Genomic DNA, 25,112 nt, shown 5'->3' on the forward strand with positions numbered 1-25,112 from the left:
AGCCGGACAGCCTTTGTGAAGGTTGTATATTGGGCAAACAACATAGAGAAAGTTTTCCATCAGGGAAAAGCATAAGGGCAAAGACACCCTTAGAGATTATCCACTCAAATTTGTGCGGACCAATGCAAGCTCCATCATTAGCAGGCAGCCTATATTTCTTAACATTCATTGATGATTTTACAAGAAAGACTTGGATATATTTCCTCAAGAACAAAAGTGAAGTTTTTGAGAAATTCCAAAATTTCAAAGCACTTGTGGAGAACCAAAGCGGGCTGCACATAAAAGTATTGAGAACTGATAGAGGAGGTGAATATATCTCAAATGAATTCCTAAAGTTTTGTAGAGAAAATGGAATTCACAAACAACTTACAGCAAGGTACACTCCACAGCAAAATGGAGTTGCTGAAAGGAAGAACAGGACCATCATGGAGATGGCAAGGAGCATGTTGAAGGCAAAGCATTTGCCAAATGAGTATTGGGCTGAAGCTGTACATTGTGCAGTTTATATATTGAACAAGTGTCCTACAAAAGCAGTCATGAACAAAGTGCCAGAAGAGGCATGGAGTGGGAGAAAGCAAGGAGTCACCCACATGAGAGTTTTTGGGTGTGTGGCCTATGCACACATTCCGGATCAGCTAAGGAGGAAGTTGGACAGCAAAGGGGAGAAATGCATCTTCATTGGATACAGTGATGAATCCAAAGCCTACAGGCTGTACATCCCATCTACCAAGAAGTTCTTTGTAAGCAGGGATGTTCAATTCATTGAGGAGGAAGCTTGGGATGGAAGCATAGAGAAAACAGTGAACATTAAAAGTTGTTTGTCTCATGATGAAAATGAAGAGGAAGTGGCTGAAATGAATCCCCAAACAGCAGCACCAACACAAGAACAGCAAGGTACACCATTGAGGATAAATGAGAGTGCTTCTCCATGCACACCACAAGGAGGAAATTCAAGTGCATCTTCAAGCACTTGCACACCAAGTGAAAGAGGTAAGAAATTTAGAAATCTAAGTGATATTTATGATGAAGGAATGAATTCCTTATTTGCCTTGTATTGTCATGTTGATGATCCTATTCATTTCGAGGAAGCAATCAAAGATAAGAAATGGATAGAAGCTATGGATGAGGAGATGAATGCCATAGAGAGAAACAAAACATGGGATTTGGTTGAGTTACCAAAAGGCAAAGAAGTCATTGGTGTGAAATGGGTCTACAAGACCAAGAGCAATGCTGAAGGCAAGATAGAAAGGCACAAGGCAAGGCTGGTTGTCAAAGGCTACAAGCAGCAGTATGGAAGAGATTATGAGGAGACTTCCGCCCCGGTTGCAAGAATGGAAACCGTGAGAGCAGTGTTGTCCATAGCAGCACAAAATAAATGGAAAGTCTACCAAATGGATGTGAAATCAGCATTCTTAAATGGAGTGTTAATGGAAGAGGTCTATGTGGAACAGCCTCTCGGATATGAGAAGAAAGGTGAAGAGCACAAAGTGTGCAAGTTGAAGAAAGCTCTTTATGGGCTGAAGCAAGCGCCAAGAGCATGGTACAACAGGATAGATTCTTATCTATTGGATAATGAATTTGACAAATGTGAAGGAGAACCCACAGTCTACATCAAGGAAAAGGATGGTAAAATTTTAATTGTTGTCTTGTATGTAGATGATGTTATTTTCACTGGAAATGATATTTATCTTATTGAGAATTTTAAATCAGTCATGAAGGATGAATTTGAAATGACTGACATGGGTTTGTTGAGATACTTCTTAGGCATAGAAGTAGATCAAAATGAAAAAGGAATTTTTATATCTCAAGCAAGATATGTAAATCAAGTTTTGGGCAGATTTAAGATGGAAGAATGCAAGGCAGCCATCACTCCCACAGTGATGGGATTAAAACTCAGCAGAGAGGACAGCAGCAAGGATTTTGATCCTAGCCGGTACAAAAGCATTGTGGGCAGCCTTATGTATTTAACAGCAACTAGGCCTGATTTAATGTATGCTGTTAGTTTAATTTCCAGGTTCATGGAGAGGCCAAAGGAGGCACATTGGCAAGCAGCAAAGAGGATTTTGAGGTATGTCAAAGGCACCAAAATGTTTGGAATTTTATATCATGCCTCAGAACATTCAGATTTGGTTGGATACACAGACAACGATTGGGCTGGAAGTGTAGATGATCGGAAGAGCACTTCCGGTTATGTTTTTCATATAGGTTCAGGAGCCATCTCATGGGCTTCTAAGAAGCAGTCCATTGTAGCATTGTCTACAGCAGAGGCTGAATACGTGGCAGCTACAGCAGCAACATGTCAAGCAGTGTGGATGAGAAGAATGTTGAGAAGCTTAGGCCAAGAGCAGGCAAAAGCGACAGTGATTTTTTGTGACAATAGCTCAGCTATTGCATTGTCAAAGAATTCAGTGTTTCATAAGAGAACGAAACACATTGATACCAGGTTTCACTACATCAGAGAATTGGTGAACAATGGAGAAATTGTCCTACAACATTGCAGGACTCAAGAACAGGTAGCAGACATCTTGACAAAGCCACTGGATCAGAAGAGCTTTGAATTTTTGAGGAAGTGTCTGGGTATGACCGAATGCCCAGCTGTTGAAATTAAAGGGGAGTGTTGAAATCTAATTTCAACGCAGACCACCAGAAACCGTGAACCAAGCCAGAAACCGTTCACCGGATTTTCTCGGAGCGATTTGCCGACGAAGGAATAATCCGACAAGGAGCTCCGATATAATTTGGAGCCGACACGTGGTTCAGCCCTGACGTAACGCAACGTCATTTTCTCGGGTGTTAATGTTCAGCATATGTTGGCCTTCCGATATTGTTCTCCACCGTTGGATTTACTCCATCACTCTCCACCGTTGATAAACCAAAGCTGCGTACGAGGTGCATTTAAAGGTTTGCGTGGGTTAAATTCTTGAGTTTGACCGCCACTCCTGCATCAAATTAAATATTGCGTGAAGTAAATATAAGTTTTGTTGACCATACGTTTAATTAATGAAATGTCATAGTGGTAGGTAGTATATTGAAGTTTTCATATATTGCACGTAAGTTTTTTTTTAATCGGAGGTATGGGCGCATATGCTCATTAAGTAAATTTTGTATGGGGTATTGGTACTTGGTAATTTTTTTTTATATTTTTGTAGTTGACTTTTTTTTTGTAATAGAGAGCTCGTGAGGTCGAAAAAAAATAGTGTGTGGTATGTATGGCACACGGGAGGAAAAGAATGTAAGTGTTCGCAGCAGCGAGAGAGAACCAGGATGTATGCACAGGAGTGCACAAATGTATTTGGTAATGTTTTGTGAGGCATTGTAAAACAGAGGAATAGCAAAAACCATGTGTGGTTTTGCACAGCAGTGCATAAAGAAAATGGTGGAGCGAATTTTGTAAGACTGTGTAAATTTTATTACAGCAGTAAACTTATGTAAACTTTTTATTACAGCAGTAAGTTGTTTTTCACAGCAGTGAATATAAAAATGATTTTACAGTGGTAAATCCCTCTCAGTAAAAGAGGATGAAGTTTGTATCATTTTTTAATGAATAGAAATATTTTATGGTGAATTACTCTGTTTCTCTGTGAAATTTTTTTTAAGTCTTCTGTGTGCACAAAAGATCCTGGAGCAAAAGAAACAGAGCATTGCCTCTGTGTGATTGAATCTTGGTTTTTGGTATTTTCCCCATTGAAAAATACCCAACAATTTAGTGTGTACTGGTGACACGAACTTTTACACCATTTTGGCGCAGACTCCTTACTCCTCCCTCACCCCACTGCAATTTGGGACACCTCCTGGCATAAAGTTTCTTCAACGATACACAATTTTCAATTCCTTCCAACCTTTCTAGCTCAAGGCATTCCTCAACATACAGTTCACTGAGCTTTGTTAGCTCTGCCAAATCCCCCATGCTCCTTAACTTCACGCAATCGGATGCATACAACGACTTCAAGGACACCAATGTTTTAAAGCTGGGCAATTCTTTGAAATTTGTGCCAGTCAATTTTAGTACTTTCAAGGACCTTTGATGTGCCAATTGTGAGGGCCATTCTTCAATTTTTCCACAGCGAGAAAGATCTACATGCTCAAGCGTTCTTATATTTCCTAGTGTATCGCTTGAGATGGTTAAATTAGAACAACCTGAAAGATCAAGATGTTTTAGGTTACTTGAACTCCCCAAAGAATTTGGCAGCCTCTCCAATTTCTTGCACCGAGACAGGTCCATGTGGCGGAGGTTTGTCAAGTTACCCAAGGACTCTGGCAGCCTCTCCAATTTCTCGCAGCCAGACAGGTCCATATGGTGGAGGTTAATCAAGCTACCGAAAGAATCTGGTAGCCTCTCCAATTTTTCGCATCCAGACAGGTCCATGTAGTAGAGATTCATCAAGTTACCCAAGGAATCTGGCAACTTCTCTAATCTACGACACCCAAACAGGTCTAAGTGGTGAAGATTCGTCAAGCCACAGAAAGAATTTGGCAGCCTCTCCAACTCATAGCAACTCGACAGGTCCATGTGATGGAGATTTGTCAAGTCACCCAAAGAATCTGGCAGCCTCTCCAATACATAACACTCAGACAGGTCTATGTGGTGGAGATTCGTCAAGCTACCCAATGAATCTGGCAGCCTCTCCAACTGATAGCACCGAGACAGATCCATGTGGTGGAGATTTCTCAAGCTACACAAGGAATCTGGGAGCCTCTCTAATTTCTGACACCAAGACAGGTTCATGTGGTGGAGATTTGTCAACCTACTCAAACAATCTGGAAGCCTCTCTAATTGATAGCATCGAGAAAGGTCTATGTGGTGGAGGTTCCTCAATTTACCAAGCGACTCTGGTAACGATATCATTGAGCCCGCTTTACACACCAATGTCCTCAACGACTCCAGATGAGCGACTTCCTCTGGCAATTTAGGGAGAAAGGAAGAAAAATGACGAGCCGCTCGAGGTGGTCCAGTTTCCCTATTGTCTTTGGAATTCTCCACAGCGAGTCCGCATTAATCTCTAATTGCTGCAACTGCATAGGTGCCTGGAAGACCAAGTGTTTCGACTGTAAGAACGAGATATATACACTATGAAAAAAGAAAGAAGATATATACACACTAAAACCGATTGAATTCATTGGAAAATCTGGGCACCAATATTAATAGTTTTTTTAAATAATGGAAGAAACTGTGTTCGGAGCAATTTTCAAGCATATATAGTTTTGTGTAATATCAGATCATGAAACATGAGACCAAATGTTTTATCTAACCATTGGATACATAGAGTTCAGGCTTCTGTCATTCATATCAAGTTAGAGAAAAAATTCTTCGGCTAAAATCACATTCCTTTTCCTAGGAGATCTGTCATTTTCCTTTTCCATTTCAATTTCAGTTTCAGAATGAGTTTGGGGGATCAAGGATGCAGGAGTTGGGTATTCCATTTCCAATAGCATCTCAATTTCAGAATGGGTTTGGGGGATCAAGGATGCATGCGTTGGGTATGCCATTTCCAATTGCTATGAGAAGGATAAATTGGGTCCTGCGAAGCTCTGGATGGTTTATGCGACGGAAGAGATGACTCTAGGAGCTGCAGCGGAGCTGAGAAAACAAGCCAAGTCGGTAGTGCGGATGTCAACTTTTTTGTCAAACGAAGAAAACGTTGTCTTTATGTCATTTTCAGCACTGTATATTATATTTTCCAGCTTTCTTATTGCTATTCAGTTTAAGCATTGCCTCTACCCAAAAAAATATGACAGTATATCACATTTTCAAGTCTTCTTCTTACTTACTGCTATTCAGTTTAAACATTACATATACCTTAAAAATGGTAACAAAGGCTTTGAATTGTGACAAAGCCTGTGAATTCTGTCCTTACATATATTATATGAGTAATTAATGCTGTCAGCATTAACCATGACTCCGGTTCAAACGCGGACTTTTTTTAATGTAGGTCTCTAACAATATCTCTCTTGGATAGTAAATTTGATGTTTGTTTCGCTCAAAAGGACGTAATGCTTACCTCCGCCTTCCATTGTGAACACTATCTACTCTGTCAGCAGCTGGCATCTGGACTTTCAAATTTATTTTGCCGAAACCATCTACTCAAAAGGAAGTAATGCTTACCCCTGCCTTCCATTGTCAATACTATCTACTCTGTCACCAGCTGGATGGACATAATTTCATGCATCTGGACTTTCAAATTTATTTTGCCGGTGGAAATTTGATGAGGGTAATTTGTTTTTGGAAATTTCATCACGATAATTAAAAAACCGGTAAATTTGAAAGTAATTATTTTTAAAGAAAAAGACAATAATTCATAATCTAATTCCATAACACTAAAAAAATTGTTTATAAAGATGTATACCAACAATATGCAACTAGAGAATATCTTTACTCCAAACTTCTATATATTCTTTATTGTATTTATAAAAATCTAAAGTCCAATCAATAAACTAAAAAAATAACAATAAATTAACATTACACCTAAAAAAAATTATAACCTATCTTCATTAAACCACTCATTAAATAAACACCACAACTAAACAATTAAATGGTGACAAGGAATGAGCACTAAAACTAAACAATCTTTCTAACTTAACCTTCATTTAAATCACATTATAATTTATGAAAAACCATTTAAATACTTAAACCTCATAATTATAACTTAACATTCGTTTAAATCACATTAAAATTTATGACAAACCATTTAAATACTTAAACCTCAAATTTATGATTTCAATTTTTTTCACCTATCACGTTTCAAAATTTCAAATAACCATGGAATATGTTGTCAATTTCCAAACCAGTGATCACGCTAAATTTCACATGATATAAGCTTGTCATTATTATATTCTTAACGATTAAAGAAATCAAAACCCATCTATGTGTTTTGTTTGTTGAAGCCTGGTTATAATGATGATGATGATGGGCTTTTTATTTTCCTTGGCGGGATTGGTGTTGTAGCTTTCTTTTTATTTCTACGGTCTTCCAACCTCTTTTATCTTGCATCTCCATCATCGCTTCTGGTCGTTGGGACATTGGTGTCTTAGCTTCGCAATTTCGTCCTTTTGAAGATAGTCGGAGAAGAAGTTTGGTCTGGGAGATCTGCTTTGCTGTTAAGTGAAGATTTAGTTTGTGCAGTGTTCGGATCCTCATAATTGTTGATGCTTGAGGGGTTGTCGAGTTCACTTTTTTACCGTTGGGCGGGGCTTTCCCCTGCTTGTCTTGAGAGTTGTTTCTTTCTTGCCCGATTTCTTGCAATTCAGAGTTTTTTGGAGAGTATTCTTCCTTGATGACAGTGTAATGTTCTTTTTGTTCTCCTTCCCACGATGTAGATCTGTGGTGATTCTTTCTAGCAAAATTTTTCTGGGAAGCTTTTGGGCAATTTTTGGCTAGATAGCCATCTCAAAGCAGGATTGACATCTGAAGAGGACACTTTCATAATCAAGTTTTTGGTTCCACACATAGTCTTTACTTATTAGGTTTATTTCAACTAGGAATCCAGCGCTGAATTACATTTCCACACAGATGCATGCATAGGTGGTTCTGGCATGTTCCTCTATTTCTGGGCACCTGTAGTAAAATTTCCCAATTGCATTTTCAATGGATTTTAGCGAGGAGAAATTCCAGAGATGCAAGGGTAGGTTTGGCAATCTCACCCAAACTAGTGTTGAGGTTATGATTGTTGTTGGGGGATCGAATGATGGGTTCCATGGCTTGATGAATAGGCCTGAGTTTTCCCAAAACCAAGAGCCAGAATCTAGAATACATTGTCTGCTTTCAGGGTTTTCAAAATCTACTATAAAGAAACCCCTAGCACAGGGGCAGATATTAATTTCATCAGAAATGACAGGTTTCCATACCTCTAAGATCCAACTGTGGAGAGTTATCAGCCGCGGCCAAAAACCATTAAACCAACAGATTATTAATACTATTATGTTTTGTAAAATCTCATTTCATTTTATTATTTGGTTTTTCAAATTTTAGTAATATTAGCATCACTGTTTTATTTATTATGAATTTATATAATTTTTAATAAATATAAAATTTTTAGGTATTTAAATTTTCAATTTTAATATTGGAAATAAAATTATTTTAGGTTAAAATGTTTATATAAATTAGAGAAATTTATTAATTTTAAAATGTAAATATTTTATATTTAAATAATAAAAATATAAAAAATTTAATATCAAATAAATAAAATATTTAATAAAAATAAAATTTTAAAATAAAAGAAAAAAGCTAACAAATTTTAAAAATAAGTTATAGTAATGGAATCTTAAATAAAAATAATATAAAAAAAAAGTTATAAAAATTTCACATGATGTGAAAAATATATATGTAGTCTAGTTCAAAGTAAGTTAGGTCTTTTACATTAAAGTTAAACAATTATATATAACAAACTATTATTAGTTTCTAGTCTGTCATTTTTAGAACTATATCAATAATATAAGTTTAAATTTTTCTCTTAAAAAGTGTTGTGGATAATTACGCTGTAAGGTGTTTCCCTCTGAAATGAACTTCCCTAAAATCTACCTATCATCCCTGTGTGCCGTTAGATTATGTGTTATACGATTAGAGGATTGTTAATCGTTCGATCAAAGGAAGGTAGTTGAGTGGTTGGAACTGTTCACAATAACCTCACGTCACCGCAACCGTCGCAGGGTTTGGAATGAGCCTGCACCAGGAAGCTGAAGCGAACAAAGTTATTCCACAGAGCAATGGGTTTCCAGATCGATCCCTGCAGTGGATATTGCAGCTCCAACCAGACGTACTACAACAATCGAAAACTAGTAGATTTTCCCCAAAGACGAATTCCTGGATCTCCCCACCTACATCTCCTCGCTTCGCCACAATGGCCGCATAGCCCTCATCAACTCTGCCACTAGGGAAGCCACCACATTTCCCCAACTATGGCAGAGCGTAAAGTCACTTGCCGCTGGTTTAGCTGGCCTTGGCATCAGAAAATCCGACGTTGTACTCATCCTCTCGCCAAATTCAATCTATTTCCCCATAATCTGCATGGCTGTCTTGTCCATTGGAGCCATCGTTACGACCACCAATCCGCTAAATACCGCGGCTGAGATAGCAAAGCAAGCCAGAGACTCAGCAGCCGTGTTGGCCTTCGCCACGCCATCTTTGGCTGTCAAATTGGCAGCCACCAAATTGGCCATTGTGCTCATTTCTTCTTCTTCATCTGAATTAGCCTCTCAGAATGACCAAAATTACATCTCTACTCTAGACAAGCTCCTAACTTCGAATCTGCCCATGCCCCTGTTGTTAAAATCCGGCAAGACAATATTGCCACACTGCTCTATTCCTTCGAAACTACTGGAATGAGCAAAGGGGTCATTTCCACCCACAGAAATTTGATTGCTATGGTTCGTATTGTGCTGAAGCGCTTGGGATTCACTCCTGAAAATAGTACCCGGAATCAGAATGATTCGTTCTTGGGTATGGTGCCCATGTTTCTTATATATGGGCTTGTGGCTTTTGCTTATGCGTTGATTGGTTCCGAATCCACCATTGTTGTGCTGTCTAGGTTTGATCTCATGGAGATGCTTCAGTGAACAGCTGGCTTGTTGTCTCCAAATACTGAAGCAAAGATAGTTGATCCTATTTCAGGAGCTCCTCTGCCCCCAAACTAGAAAGGAGAACTGTGGCTTACTGATTCATTCCTGGGTATGGTGCCCATGTTTCATATATATGGGCTTGCGGCTTTTTCTTGTGCGTTGCTTGGTTCCGGATCCACCATTGCTGTGTTGTCTAATTTTGATCTCGTGGAGATACTTCGGTTGATTTAGAAGTACAGAATCACCTATTTGACTCTTGTGTCTCCCATCCTGTTGGCTATGAACAAAGTCGATATTGCAAAGAAATATGATTTGAGTTCTTTGCACACTGTTATATGTGGTGGAGCTCCCCTGAGCAAAGAGTCTACATAGGCATTTATTTTTTGGTTCCTTGGAGTCAGAATAAGACAAGTAAAATTGTTTTCTTCTTTTCTGCCATGCTGGTCTACTTACTATAGAAATACAGATACTAGAACACTAACTTGCTTTCTTTTACATAATTTAAAGATATGGACACTGACTAGATAATCACTCTCTCCAACCACTCAGGAGGGTATAAAAAGTTACTATCCGTCTTTATTAGGTAGGTTAAGTGTGCCTCATTTATTTTTAGCCTAGTGTACTTATCAACGGTCCAATGCATTCACAGGCTTAGGGATCGTTTCACTGCCTTTATTGAACAGGGAATGATAATTTTGTATTGGGAGAAACATATAAAGAGCACTGCTCATTGAAGTTTTTTTCACAATATTAAGGAAGAGCCCTGGTGATAGTTCAAATAAGTGCTCGAATAAGCACAGAAACTGGCATCCATTCGACTCATGAAGAATCTAGGCCTTATTTTTACAACATTTCTTGCGACAGAGTTACACTTACTCTTTCTCACGAATCTGCCCTGTTTTGAATGCATGCTTAGGACAACGGGGTATAAGAGTCTAAGTCAAGCTTTAGAAGCCAAATTTTGAATCGTAATTGTTAGTCATGACCCCTGTGATGATATGGATTTCTATTTCACTTAGTATTTGAATTCTAAATATGGTCAACTAGTTAAGGGTTTCTTTGGAGTTTGGAACTGTGATATGGATTTCTATTTCGCTTAGTAGTTGAATTTTAAATATGGTCAAATAGTTAAGGGTTTATGTGGAGTTTGGAACTGCGAAGGATTGAAAGAATACTTTATAAAACATTTTGAAACATATTGGATTCGTTGTTATTCGTATATCAGTTGTTGCCACTATCCATAGTTTTTACAAATCCTTGTACTAATATTTTAGTTGAATTTGATGTGTTTTATAACATATTTTATCATTTTTGTAGTTTTATATTCCAGGTATCAATTTTCTTGAATTCACAGTTTACCTAGTTCTGCATTTTAATGGCATGCTAATCAACTTCATTTCCTATGATCCTTCATTTCTGAAAATCAGTAAATCTTTTGGGAAATATCGATCGTAATTCATTTACATTAATTCGCTTCCTTTGCAGATTTGATGACATATGTCATAAGGGCATGCTATGGTTTTACCCTCTGCTTACTCCTTGTAAAGTTGCCTTTCATCTTTGAGAAAGGCTTCTTCAGTTAAAATTGTGCAAGGTTGTCACAAAAGTCTACAGGAGCACACATTTCCACTGTTATTTTTTTTAACTCGAAAGAGTATTTGTATTATATAATTCGGTGTCTGGCTTGCCACAAGTACATCAGGAAATTTCATAGATATCTCTTCAAAAATTTCAATGTCCTTCTCCTAATCAAGAATATTTCATACCTTACGTGAGGAGGGTGATTCTGGGCTAAAAAACAATGAATTTGTTTGTAAAGACTTTACAGAATTTCCCAGCAATTTACAAAATTTGCGATATATATGACTACTAAATTATGATAATATCCTTGATGACAGTGGACCTACTATTGTTTTCAAGTGAATTGTTCAGATCTGATCCTTCAACAGAAAATGAGGTGATGGCACTGGCTGTGTCACTGAGCGGAGAGACAGGTTGTTGAGATGGTCTTTGATGGCCTCTATTTCTCTCCTTAAGGCGTCCATCTCGTCCTCTTGACGACCTGATCTCATTTTCAAGTTGTTAACATCACCCATCTCATTTGAAATCGTTGCACATTGATCTTTAATTTCTAGATTGAGAATCAAAAGATCAACTTGGAGGGCATCCATCCTCTGGGCCAACTAGGCTATCGTGACTCTGCAACTGCATCCTTTCTTCATGTTAAAGGGTTTCAGCTGTTTGTATTTTCCTGTATTCAAATCACTGCTTCTGATGTTGTTACTATAAGAATCCACAGGCATGTTCTTATGTTTATGCACAGGGGCCAGGATGTGCAACAAGAGCACACATTATCACTGTTAGACTACCTTAACCAACGAATTTATTCTTAATTTTTATAGGTATCAGTCTAAGAAATTGTAATTTTTTTTGCGTACAATGGAGGATGTAATATCAAAGATTTTTCCTTGTATTTGATTTGAAGACTTCAATTCTTTTGGAACAAGGATGTATGTACACAAAATATTCAAACACCGAATGAACTGAAAATAATACATGGAGGCATTTCATAAGAGCATTTGGAATGTGCTATAGTTTAATGTATAACTGCGTTAAGATATGTTTTTCTATGAACTAAAACTACTTTGGAATTTCAAATTTTACCTACCCTGATATCATACACAGATGAATGGCATTCGTTGAAATTATATTGAAAATCCATAGTATGATGTTTAATGGGTTTTATAAATTTATTTATGTAGAAACTATAAAATATCTTCAAATCTTAAAATTACAGATCTTAGCCAGTGCAAACTATTGGAGGAGTGGCAAAAATCTATGGTTTGTCGTGGGAAGAGTCCTTCGTAATGCGATCCTACCATTGCAAACACGAAGTAAGATCTAGTCACCGCAGGCTTATCTTCATTGGGCGCTTCTGCTTATACTCCATCTGCGCCTTTGAGTGGAGGGAACATCCGAAACAATGATATTAAAATCATTTGACGAGAGATCAAGGCCCCAACCATCAACCCAAGAAATCTAACCAGACAAATTGATAGAAGAAAATTAAACTAAAGGGGATTAAATATCTATTGCATGGAACTAAAACCAGGTTGTGTAGTCTGGCTAAATCTGTGCACAGTAGTGGTGTTTGTCTTTGGGACCAAATTGCTATAGCTTGGGTGACTAGGCATCTGGGATTAAAAAATAGCTAGTCACAAACTTGAAGCCTACTGAGCAGATGATTGTATGGGTAGGATCAGCCTTTTCTTGGCCTGCACAGAGGTTTGACTGATAGCTTTTTCCCACCCATATGATACTCTAGAGCCCAAGGGCACGTGTACCAAACATAGAAAGGATTTAGAGGTAATTTGAAGTATATCCTGGATGGTGGATCGCAGATATTAGCAACATCACACCTATGGGGTCTTCTTAGCCAGTGTGCCATGCTTACACAAAAGCATCTAACAAGTACAGGGGCTTGCATTGAGCATTGAATATCTCTGACTAATCATCAACAACTAAGACAGTTTCTGCCATTTTTTTGCTTGCTACCAAGGTATTAGTGCCATGACCTTACAACTATCTCGGTAAGCTTACACCTAGGCTATGCTTTTTCTCAAGTAAGGTTGCATGATATTTTGCAGTGCTATGGGCTAACGGAAACAATGGGAATGGGGGCATCCACAGATAGTCAAGAAGAAAGTAGACACTATGGAACGGCTGGTTTGTTGTCTCCAAATACTGAAGCAAAGATAGTTGATCCTGTTTCAGGAGCTCCTCTGCCCCCAAACCAGAAAGGAGAACTGTGGCTTACTGATTCGTTCCTGGGTATGGTGCCCATGTTTCATATATATGGGCTTGCGGATTTTGCTTGTGCGTTTCTTGGTTCCGGATCCACCATTGTTGTGTTGTCTAAGTTTGATCTCGTGGAGATGCTTCAGTTGATTCAGAAATACAGAATCACCTATTTGCCTCTTGTGCCTCCCATCCTGTTGGCTATGAACAAAGTCGATATTGCAAAGAAATATGATTTGAGTTCTTTGCACACTATTATATGTGGTGGAGCTCCCTTGAGCAAAGAGTCTATAGAGGAGTTTATTTCTTGGTTCCCTGGAGTCACAATAAGACAAGTAAAGTTTTTTTCTTCTTTTCTGCCATGCTGGTCTACTTACTATAGAAATACAAATACTAGAACACTAACTTTGCTTTCTTTTACATAATTTAAAGATATGGACACTGACTAGATAATCACTCTCTCCAACCACTCAGGAGGGTATAAAAAGTTACTATCCGTCTTTATTAGGTAGGTTAAGTGTGCCTCATTCATTTTTAGCCTAGTGCAGTGATCTTCCTGTAAGGGAAAATGAGGGCTAACAAGTGCCTTCTATCTTTACCTCTAAACACAGGATTGACCTTTCAGTACCTATACAACAGAGCTTTTACCAGCCAAATTTGGAATCTATTGTTGAAATGCATCTGGCCCTAGCTATGGATCAGAGAAAATGATGTAGGAGCATCAGGATTAGCTAGCAATGTGAAGACTTGTTCACATGTTGTGGCCAAACAGGGTGAAATTCACTGGCTATGGGTCAAAATCAGTTTTACTGAGAAGGTTGGACTTCTCAAATAGTTTGTTATTGTAATAAATAAGAGACTGTCTTATTTTAGGATAGAGATAAGAGTTGTTAGTATAGGTGTGCACAAGAGCTAAGAGATAGAGGATTGTTGTTATATTTCTGGAAATAGAAGAATGCTATTAGAAATTTTAGGGGAAATATTCGAGTTAATAATAAAAAGGAGGAAAAATGTTGAGTAGGGGAGATTAGAGAGGCTGTGTGAGAGAGTGAGGTTTGGGGTGGAGCGAAAAGCTCAGAATTGTGTGAAGACTGTGTTTGTGTAAAACAGGGATCTTTCTTTTGTGTAACTGAGCCAAAGACCGAACTTTGTTTTGTTTTTGTGAATATTACAAATGCAATTGTGATTTGTGCCTAATCGAATGAATTTAATGTTGTGTGTCTCTTTGTATAACAAGCCCGTGAAGCTTGGACATTGGTTTCTTTATGTATTACTTGAAATTGTGGCTGTTAGTGTGTTTTTATTATAAACTGTAAAAATCCCTGTGATTAATGCAAACATGTCTTAGCTGAGTCCGCAAGTAGAAAATCCCGTAAATACAGAGAACTGGGCAAAGTAATACTTCGCGGAACCTTTTGGTGATTTGAAATAGTAAATATATCGATTTTTTAATTCATCGCATCGAGCGAGGGAAGGTGTTCCATATCGTAACATCTAATAGTAGAAATGGATGCGAAATGATATAAGTCAGGTTTGAAATGGGATCGGGTCCAGAAATCTCGCATCGGTATTGTGGAATTCGCCAACAGTAGTGAAAAAAGTCTCTGCAACGAGCGATCTCCGATCGCCGATTGATCGCATCGGAATGGAGACGGATGCGATAAGATTATAAAGTTTTGTTGAATTACGAATCGAGTCTAGGAAGCATCTCATTGCTTATGGGAAGCGATTTCCGCAATTACAATTTCCGATTGATCACATCGGAAATTTATCATACGAGGAAGTCATCGCATCGGAGCTGTGAAAGCTGCCGATGGTTGGAGATGTTGTGGGGAAAAATGCCTATTTAGGACGATCCTATCCACCTAAGGTGTGACAGCGCCTTAGCAACAAACGAATGCAGCTATCATGATTTCTTCCTTTATGAAATATGAAAGAGAGGAGATCGGCAGACTCATCGTTATCTTCCGGTTGTCCCTCGAACTAGATCCTCTTCTCTTTGTGTGTCCACAGCTACTTGCCTCCTCACGAGATCACAAGAGAACAGCTACCTGTGACAAGAGAACAGCTACTTGCAACAAGAGAAGGACACAATACAAAGACAAATATAGATATTCATAAATGATTCAGGATTAGAAGTAAATCAAATATACCAATGCAATTACACAAAATACACCAGCATATAGGAGAGAATCAAGATAGCTTTATTGAAAGTAACAGTGTTCAGGAAGAGATACAACCCATAGGGCTCCAACCCAGCATCTCCTTCCCAGCATAATGGAATTCCTTCTTCAGCACCTTTCAAAGCATAACACACCCAATATTTCTAGCCACAAACCAACAGCAATTCTTTGCAAATACTAAATTCCAGCCTCCTTAGACCTCATGAGAGAGATCTATATATAGGAGTTTTGGAGAAAGGATGAGTCAGCTTGAGGCTGGCATGAAGCTGACTAGTGTCCTCTCCCACTTCAGTTCTTGAGTCCACTTGGAGGTTCTTGCTTCCACTTGGAGATTTGGAACCTCTTACTCATCATCAGTCGAATTCCTTGATCCAAGTGTCATTTTGGAAGCTTCTTGGGCATTGACACCTTGAGGAATGACTCTGCCACATGTCCAAACTCGCCCAGCGCAGGTAGCCTTCTTTGCAGTTGACATTCAACGCAGGTAGACAGTGGAGCAGTTGACATTCAGCGCAGATGCTCAGTGGAGCAGTTGACATGATCCAGAATTGCCTTGTTTTTGAGTGTTTTCAGGTGGAGAACTTTTGTTAAGTGCTGTGGTTTGCTGGCCTTGTTCCTCTAGGGGTAGGAACAACATGTTTAGGGACTTTGGATCCCTTGATTATTGACATTTCATGCTCAGTGATGCAAGGCACAAAAATGTCTATAACAGGAGAACGCATTGGAATTGCAATTTGCGAATTGATTTGAGTGGGATCAGACGGTTGAGGTTGGAACGGAATTGTAATGAATGTCAAGTCCAGGCGCAAAGGCAGATACATAATTAAGGTGATGTGCTGGTAAGTCATGTTTAATGTTATTCGACTTATAATGAAATCTGAGTTATGCAATGGAAGATTGCACGCAGGACATTGGGTGAGATCGAACAAAGGCGTCGTGGCAGCAATCAATTGAAGGGTCTTTGTATATGTCTTCTGCATATAAGAAGGTTGGAGCAAAACTTAATGTTGATTGAAATCGAAAGGAACTTCTTCTAGATTGTGTGAGATCCAAGGCATGGAGATATGGACTCACAAAGCGTAGAGACGGAATGGTAAGTGCGTGGGTCAATTATTATGAACATTCGATTTTTAATCATAGCCTGAATTGGGTAATTGGCATGGTGAAAATCGAATAGTGACAGTATTTGTTAGATCTGAATAAGGTGGAAAGCGAATTATAAATTTGCAGAGATAACAAGGTATGTTAAATTCTGGGTATTGATTAATAGAAGTTTTCATGTTATTATGAGTTGCCCAGATGGGAATTTTAAGGGAATTAGAAAGTGTGGAGCAAGATTTAATGGAGTTGAAATTACCAGTCTTGGAGTCTTATTTGGGCATTTATTGGAGATGCATTCTGTATATGCATGAGAGCAAAGATTCTGGGTTATGCAGGGGTTACACTACGTCATTTTTGGTATCAGAGCTGGAATAGCTCTGTATGAAGGTTTCTTGAAAAGCATTGAAGATTGAATTTGAATTTATATCAAACCCTGTGTGAAGAAGTAACTCTCGGTTCTTCATTCGAACAGAATAGAATTCTGTTTTGATTGATAAAATTCGATATGGGTTGTATGAGTGACTGACATATTGCAGGCGATAGGCGCAGAGATAAATTGTGACAGTGTTTATGGAGTAGAGATGTGCATGCAGGCAAGGGAGATCAGATTCTAATCTGATAGTCAAGCAATCAAAGTACAGCTGGGAGAATGGAGAAGAACAATTAAGTTCTTAGAGGCAGGTAAAGCAGAATTAAGCAGAGATTACAGAGACAGAAGAATCCACAACGATGTTTGGAGAATGAAAATTCACTTGGATGTGAAAAATGAATGGAGAATCGTGCAGGTATTGTGTTTTTTTAATTTTGATTTGAGTTTTACTAACAAAGAAATATATTGAGGATTGATGGTTGCAGCAATGAAGTATCTCAACAAAGGAGATCAAGGGATGGTAATGAAAGAAGCTGTTAATGATTTTTGAGTGGAAGAAACTCAACAAAGAAGGAATTGTTGCTGACAGTTAAAGCTTTGCTAGATAAAGCTGAAAGATTGGAGGAAAGGATCAGATTCTAAAATCTAATTGACAGTGGTTGAATATCGAGAAATTTTGCAGTGGAAGTATAAAGATTTGCTGAAAAAGATTTGCAGGAATGGTGAGATTTTGAAGGTAGTTGAAGGTATGCAGTCTTAACTAATGATTAGAAGATGTGAAAAGAATGAAATTTATAGTAAGATTACAGTAGTTAAACTGTAAGAGGAATGTTTGTAAGTTTTGGAAGTAATAGAGTTTGAAGACACAGTTGAAGGCTAGTGGGAAGGACAGTCCATTCAAAAGTGTAGGTGAACAGAAGGACAAGATCAGACCGAGATCTTGAAGGTAAGATGATCTGGGTTTTATTTGGATTTGAAGATTAAAAGATTGTAGTCTTTGCATTGAAGCAGAAGTATTATTGCAACTCCCAAAAGGAAATTCCATAAAATATGTGGTTAGAATTGCTAACAGATAAAGAAAGTTGGTGAAAGTTTCTAAGTGAAAACATAGATGTGGCAGAACCTTGAGGAATTCCAATAGAGATTGGATAAGGAGGACAGTTGTATTCTTAGAAGATGCAGATGAGTTGAAGCCCAGTAAGAGCAAAGAGAAATGCTCAAAAGGAGGTTCCAGAGATAGAGAACCAATTGCTTGCCAAAAGACTGAGTGAGGAAAGCTTGGTGAGGTAAGTGTCAGCAGGACAGGACTTGCTGTTGAAAAGGCTTTAGCGAAACTCATAGTAAAGTGAGTGAAGAACTCATAAGATGGAGAGGATGATGACTAGTGACAGTTGTAACAGAGGTTCTAAAAGAGACCACAGCAGAGGACACAAGGAGAAGGATGCCAAGGCAAATGGCATACCGAGTCAGTTAAGCAAAGAGGAATATGAGAGGGAGAAGGCTAAGATGGTAGTTCAGCTTGAGGTGTTAATGGAGATGTTGCAAAGAAATGAAGTATACTAGGAGCATGGTTATGTTATGAGAAAGAAGCTGAAGTGGCAGTGGCTACAAGAGAAGAGGAATCATCAGGTGAATATGCAGTTGATAAAGGAACTAAGGGAACTTGAACAGGTTATAGATGCCAAACAGAGGATAGAGGAGCTCGAGAGAATTGAGCTACAACAAAAAGAAGATGTTGAAGTTTTGATATGTTACCCAGAAAGTGGACCATTACTTTTTGAAAGTGATGAAGAGCTAGAAGAGTTGAATCATATGAATGATTCGAAGCAGCTGGAAGACTTGATGACTGAAGCATCAAATAAGACTGTAAGGTCTTGTGATTTTAAAACTAATGATTTGTGTATGATTGCAGGTTTGGAAGAAGATAAACAGTGTTTTAAAACTGTCAAAGAAGCGAAAGAGTACCTTCCAGAAAAGGAAAGTTTTGAAGCAGAATATGAGAAAGAGGCTGGGAAAGAATCAATTCATTACAATGGACAAATGCTGGAAGACATCATTGAAATAGATGATGAGAAAGGGAGACTAGATGATAGTATCAAGAGTTCTTTGAGTTTGGATCAGCATACTGATATGCTGACAGAAGAGGAGAAATCAACGCAACATACTGAAGTGTTATTAAAGGGAAAAGGGGTACAAAAGCCTTATATTTTTTATTATAATGATTGTCTTATAATTGAAGATGTTGTTGCACACGCTGGAACATATTTGGTACAGATGGATAGCCAAATGGAAGAAGAAGAGAAAGAGCATCTACTTAAGGATGTTAAGGAAGATTTAGCAGAGGAAGAAAGACCATGTAATAATGAGATAATAACAAATGAGGAAATGGAAGATTGTGTAAAATTTCCAAAGTTCACTCCAAATAAAATCATTGAGTTGTACAGAGAATCAGACTTTCAAAGGAGAAAATTGGAAGAACAAAAGATGAATGTCCAAGATAGATTGTTGAAGAAAGATGACAAAGCAATTGTCATAAATAATAATCAAGAAGAAGTTGACAGATGTAGAAAACAGAGGCAAGAAATTGTTCTAAAATACAATGTAGCAGCAGCAGCAGAAAAGGTGCAAAACAGCAGTAAGGGTGAAAAGGAAGCAATCAAAACAAGTGAAGAAAAAACAAGAATGAAAGTTCAGCAATCAAGCGATGAAAACAATCAGCAGACAAAGGATATACTGGACAAAGAAATTGAGTTGATAAGGAAGTTAATGATGAAAATGTCTCAGAGGAAGACAATAACAAGAAAGAAAAGGAGTGACAACAAGAGAAAGACTGTAGCAGACCTTGAAGGCAGGGCAAGTGAAGCATTACAGCATAAAATATGGAAATCTGGAGAACAACAACAGGTAACAACAGCGATAGAGCAATTGACAAGAAAGGAAAGATTACAAATTAAAATTTGGGATCCAGGAGGAAACAATTATATAAACTTATGACCAGGTGGTCATGAATTTTCTTACATGGGGAGTCTGATGCAAGAGCATTGGGATTAGCCATCAATGTGAAGACTTGTTCACATGTTGTGGCCAAACAGGGTGAAATTCACTGACTATGGGTCAAAATCAGTTTTACGGAGAAGGTTGGACTTCTAAAATAGTTTGTTATTGTAATAAATAAGAGACTGTCTTATTTTAGGGTAGAAATAAGAGTTGTTAGTATAGGTGTGCACGAGAGCTAAGAGATAGAGGATTGTTGTTATATTTCTGGAAATAGAAGAATGTTGTTAGAAATTTTAGGGGAATTATTCGAGTTAATAATAAAAAGGAGGAAAAATGTTGAGTAGGGGAGATTAGAGAAGCTGTGTGAGAGAGTGAGGTTTGGGGTGGAGCGAAAAGCTCAGAATTGTGTGAAGATTTTGTTTGTGTAAAACAGGGATCTTTCTTTTGTGTAACTGGGCCAAAGAGTGAACTCTGTTTCATTTTTCTGAATATTACAAATGCAATTGTGATTTGTGCCTAATCGAATGAATTTAATGTTGTGTGCCTCTTTGTATAACGAGCCCGTGAAGCTTGGACATTGGTTTCTTTATGTATTACTTGAAATTGTGGCTGTCAATGTGTTTTTATTATAAACTGTAAAAATCCCTGTGATTAATGCAAACATGTCTTAGCTGAGTCCACAAGAAATCCCGTAAATACAGAGAACTGGGCAAAGTAATACTTCGCGAAACCTTTTGGTGATTTGAAATAGTAAATATATCGATTTTTTAATTCATCGCATCGGGCGAGGGAAGGTGTTCCATATCATAACATCTAATAGTAGAAATGGATGCCAAATGATATAAGTCAGGTTTGAAATGGGATCGGGTCTAGAAATCTCGCATCGATATTGTGGAATTCGCCAATAGTAGTGAAAAAGTCTCTGCAACGAGCAATCTCCGATCGCCGATTGATCGCATCGAAACGGAGACAGATGCGATAAGATTATAAAGTTTTGTTGAATTGCGAATCGGGTCCGGGAAGCATCTCATTGCTTATGGGAAGCAATGTCTGCAATTACAATTTCCGATTGATCGCATTGGAAATTTATCATAGGAGGAAGTCATCGCATCGGAGCTGTGAAAGCTGCCGATGGTTGGAGAACGCATTGGAATTGCGATTTGCGAATTGATTTGAGTGGGATCGGATGGTTGAGGTTGGAACAGAATTGTAATGAATGTCAAGTCCAGGCATAGAGGCAGATACATAATTAAGGTGATGTGCTGGTAAGTCATGTTTAATGTTATTCGACTTATAATGAAATCTGAGTTATGCAATGGAAGATTGCACGCAGGACATTGGGTGAGATCGAACAAAGGCGTCGTGGCAGCAATAAATTGAAGGGTCTCTGTATATGTATTCTGCGTATAAGAAGGTTGGAGCAAAACTTAATGTTGATTGAAATTGAAAGGAACTTCTTATAGATTGTGTGAGATCCAAGGCATGGAGATATGGACTCACAAAGCGTAGAGACGGAATGGTAAGTGTGTGGGTCAATTATTATGAACATTCAATTTTTAATCATAGCCTGAATTGGGTAATTGGCATGGTGAAAATCGAATAGTGACAGTATTTGTTAGATCTGAATAAGGTGGAAAGCGAATTATAATTTGCAGAGATAACAAGGTATGTTAAATTCTGGGTATTGGTTAATAGAAGTTTTCATGTTATTATGAGTTGCCCAGATGGGAATTTTAAGGGAATTAGAAAGTGTGGAGCAAGATTTAATGGAGTTGAAATTGCCAGTCTCGGAGTCTTATCTGGGCATTTATTGGAGATGCATTATGTATATGCATGAGAGCAAAGATTATAGGTTATGCAGGGGTTACCCTACATCAGAAAAGTATTTTGGAATTGAACTAATACGCAATAACTTTTCCTTTTAGTTAGCTATAACAAAGTCAAGATTAAAATCCACGGACTTTTTTCAAGTTTTTAGAAACAAGAATCTGCATTCAAGAGTCACTCACCTCAAGGAAAAGTAGAGTTCATTAGACTATATTTCGGCTTCGATGTTAGGCAGATTTCCTTCCTCTTAACAAACCAGGTTGTGTAGTTTGGCTAAATATGTGCACAATAGTGGTGTTTGTCTTTGGGACCAAATTGTTATAGCTTGGGTGACTAGGCATCTGGGATTAAAAAATAGCTAGTCACAAACTTGAAGCCTACTGAGCAGATGATTGTATGGGTAGGATCAGCCTTTTCTTGGCCTGCACAGAGGTTTGACTAATAGCTTTTTCCCACCCATATGATACTCTAGAGCCCAGGGGCACGTGTACCAAACATAGAAAGCATTTAGAGGTAATTTGAAGTATATCCTGGATGGTGGATCGCAAATATTAGCAACATCACACCTATGGGGTCTTCTTAGCCAGCGTGTATATGCCTAGCCATGCTTACACACAAGCATCTAACAAGTACAGGGGCTTGCATTGAGCATTGAATATCTCTGACTAATCATCAACAACTAAGACAGTTTCTGCCATTTTTTTTCTTGCTACCAAGGTATTAGAGCCATGACCTTACAACTATCTCGGTAAGCTTACACCTAGGCTATGCTTTTTCTCAAGTAAGGTTGCATGATATTTTGCAGTGCTATGGGCTAACGGAAACAATGGGAATGTGGGCATCCACATATAGTCAAGAAGAAAGTAGACACTATGGAACGACTGGCTTGTTGTCTCCAAATACTGAAGCAAAGATAGTTGATCCTGTTTCAGGAGCTCCTCTGCCCCCAAACCAGAAAGGAGAACTTTGGCTTCGTGGTCCATATGTCATGAAAGGTATGTTCTCTTTCTGAAACTTTCTTTTTTTCATAAAAAAGATATTGAACAAGAGACAACCTTAAATACAATGCATAGTTCAAAACCTACTCTAGAGAGGAAGTATTTCATTGAAGTTTTATACCAACAAACAAAATTTTAAGATGGTGGAATAAAGTTATGCAAGTGGAAAGAATTCCAATCCAATTCTCTGGAGGTTCTCAATTAGCTGTGGTGAAGCAAGCCCTTGAACTTGACTTCTTCGCTTAACCCTGAGAAAATTACATCTGTTGGAAAAGGAAACTTCTGGCAGATGAGGATCGTGGAAATGTATCGTTGCCTTAAATAAACAGATCTTTTAAAGGTCAGATTTAAAGATTTAAAAAATCAGTTTTACTCTATTGCAGGTTATTTCAGCAATCCGGAAGCGACTAGTTCAACTCTGGATTTGGATGGTTGGCTACGAACAGGTGACCTCTGTTACTTCTCTAATGTTAAGAATTGTACTTATCAGCGGTCCAATGCATTCACAGGCTTAGGGATCGTTTCACTGCCTTTGTTGAACAGGGAATGATAATTTTGTATTGGGAGAAACATATAAAGAGCACTGCTCATTGAAGTTTTTTTCAAGCTTTTGTCTAGATTATTGAATGTATTAGAACTAACTTCAGAAGATGGAGGAACCAAAATACCTTTCTGTAGCTGATTGCTTTTTACTATAAAGGAAATTTGAGTTTCATCAACATTGAGTTCATTAGAGTTGTTCTGATACTTAGCAACAGATGTGTGGGAGGGTATATTCCTTTCTAATGATTGGTTTCGTTTATTATTTGACATTTCCTCCATGTTATAATTGTCCTTTCCCATTGAAATATTTAACAAATCCCCATATCTATATTCTTCTTTAGTTCTTGTTGAATAGGGTCATCGTGAGTTTCTTCTATCTTTATTTTTGCAGTTAGCGTTTTTGTATAGGGAGTGTGCCTATAAATATTGGTACACATTTAAGAATATTTCTATAATTCTGGTTGGTTACAACATTTAGAAAAAGTGAATAGATATGTTGATATTTAGGTCATTGACATAATGCACACACTATATGGATAATGGATTTCTGCACTTTATGCCTTACGGCGTTTCCTTTGCAACATCTGTTGCAAATACTAGTCATATTATTTTTCTAACTGAAATTATAACTATAAAATAACATAAAACATAAACTAGTGATCATGAACATAACTACTCCATGAATTGTGTTTCACATAAAAGAACTAACTCGATTGAGTCCACCCTATATAGGTGGTTGCTAAAAGTTTCCTTTGCTAGCCTTCGAGACTTTCCTGTTGAGCTTGCCAATTTTGTCCATGATTGTAGCCATGCAAATTAGTAGCTATGATTGGGCATCAACAAGTACTCTCCCCATGAGATATTTGATATGTTAATATATGTTGATTGTTTGGATGTAGGATGAGGACCATGCCTTGACTGTTGAGATGTTATCATTGATGGCCTAAACAAAAGGAGACTTCCACCAAGAAGGATCGTTAACATTAAAAAATAAATGGAATTATGGCATTACATAGTAAGTGCAAGGTAGATGCAAAAATAACATGTCTCACTATTACATGAGGGCCTTTTTGACAAAATACAACTGTTGCTCGACAAAATAGAATAGGCATTTCATGGCTCTTCCCATTTGTGGAGGGTCATTCACCAGTAGGTTGGTTATACATATTTTCCTATCGTGTTCAACTGGTGTCACTTGCTTCTCAATATATATCAATAAAGATCATGTAGACCCCTCAAAACAATGACCCAAGTTTTAAAAAAAATACAATCCCCCGCAGGTTACACTAAAGTTTCTTCCACTTATGATTGGATAAATTATGTGTTATATGAGGAACTTGAAGCTGAAGACATGGATCACAGAAGGGATGTATACAGGGAATGTTTGAAGCTCATTCCTCATAAAAAACTTTCATTTGCGAACAATTCGTTGTTAGCTGCACAATTCGAGATACGCCAAAAAAACCTCAAGGATGCACGACAAATCTTGGGCAATGTTATTGGTGATTTAAGTTTGGTATGCCGAGAAAATTGAAACAAAAGAGTGCAATAATGTCAGAGGAAAAAACACCTGTTGGAGAAGATTTTCATAGAAAAATTGATATGTCTGAGAAACAATATGGTGACAGAAAAGGTATTGAAGATTTTGTTGTGGAAAAAAATGAGGTTTTACTATAAGGAGGTTAAGAAAAACCCCCTAATTATGATACTTAGTTTGATTATGTGCATCTCGAGGAAAGTGTC

At 37.9% G+C, this 25,112-nt stretch overlaps 1 pseudogene; it reads left to right on the plus strand.

The window, feature by feature from the left end:
* The first annotated feature begins 8,700 nt into the window (after positions 1-8,700).
* Positions 8,701-23,376, plus strand: LOC149199671 (beta-phenylalanine coenzyme A ligase-like; annotated as a pseudogene).
* Positions 23,377-25,112: the final 1,736 nt, after the last annotated feature.

This window comes from Pinus tabuliformis, chromosome 2_1, assembly GCF_031772625.1.
Source record: "Pinus tabuliformis cultivar Carrire ecotype Pingquan chromosome 2_1, CPIR1, whole genome shotgun sequence".
NCBI classification, from domain to species: Eukaryota; Viridiplantae; Streptophyta; class Pinopsida; order Pinales; family Pinaceae; genus Pinus; species Pinus tabuliformis.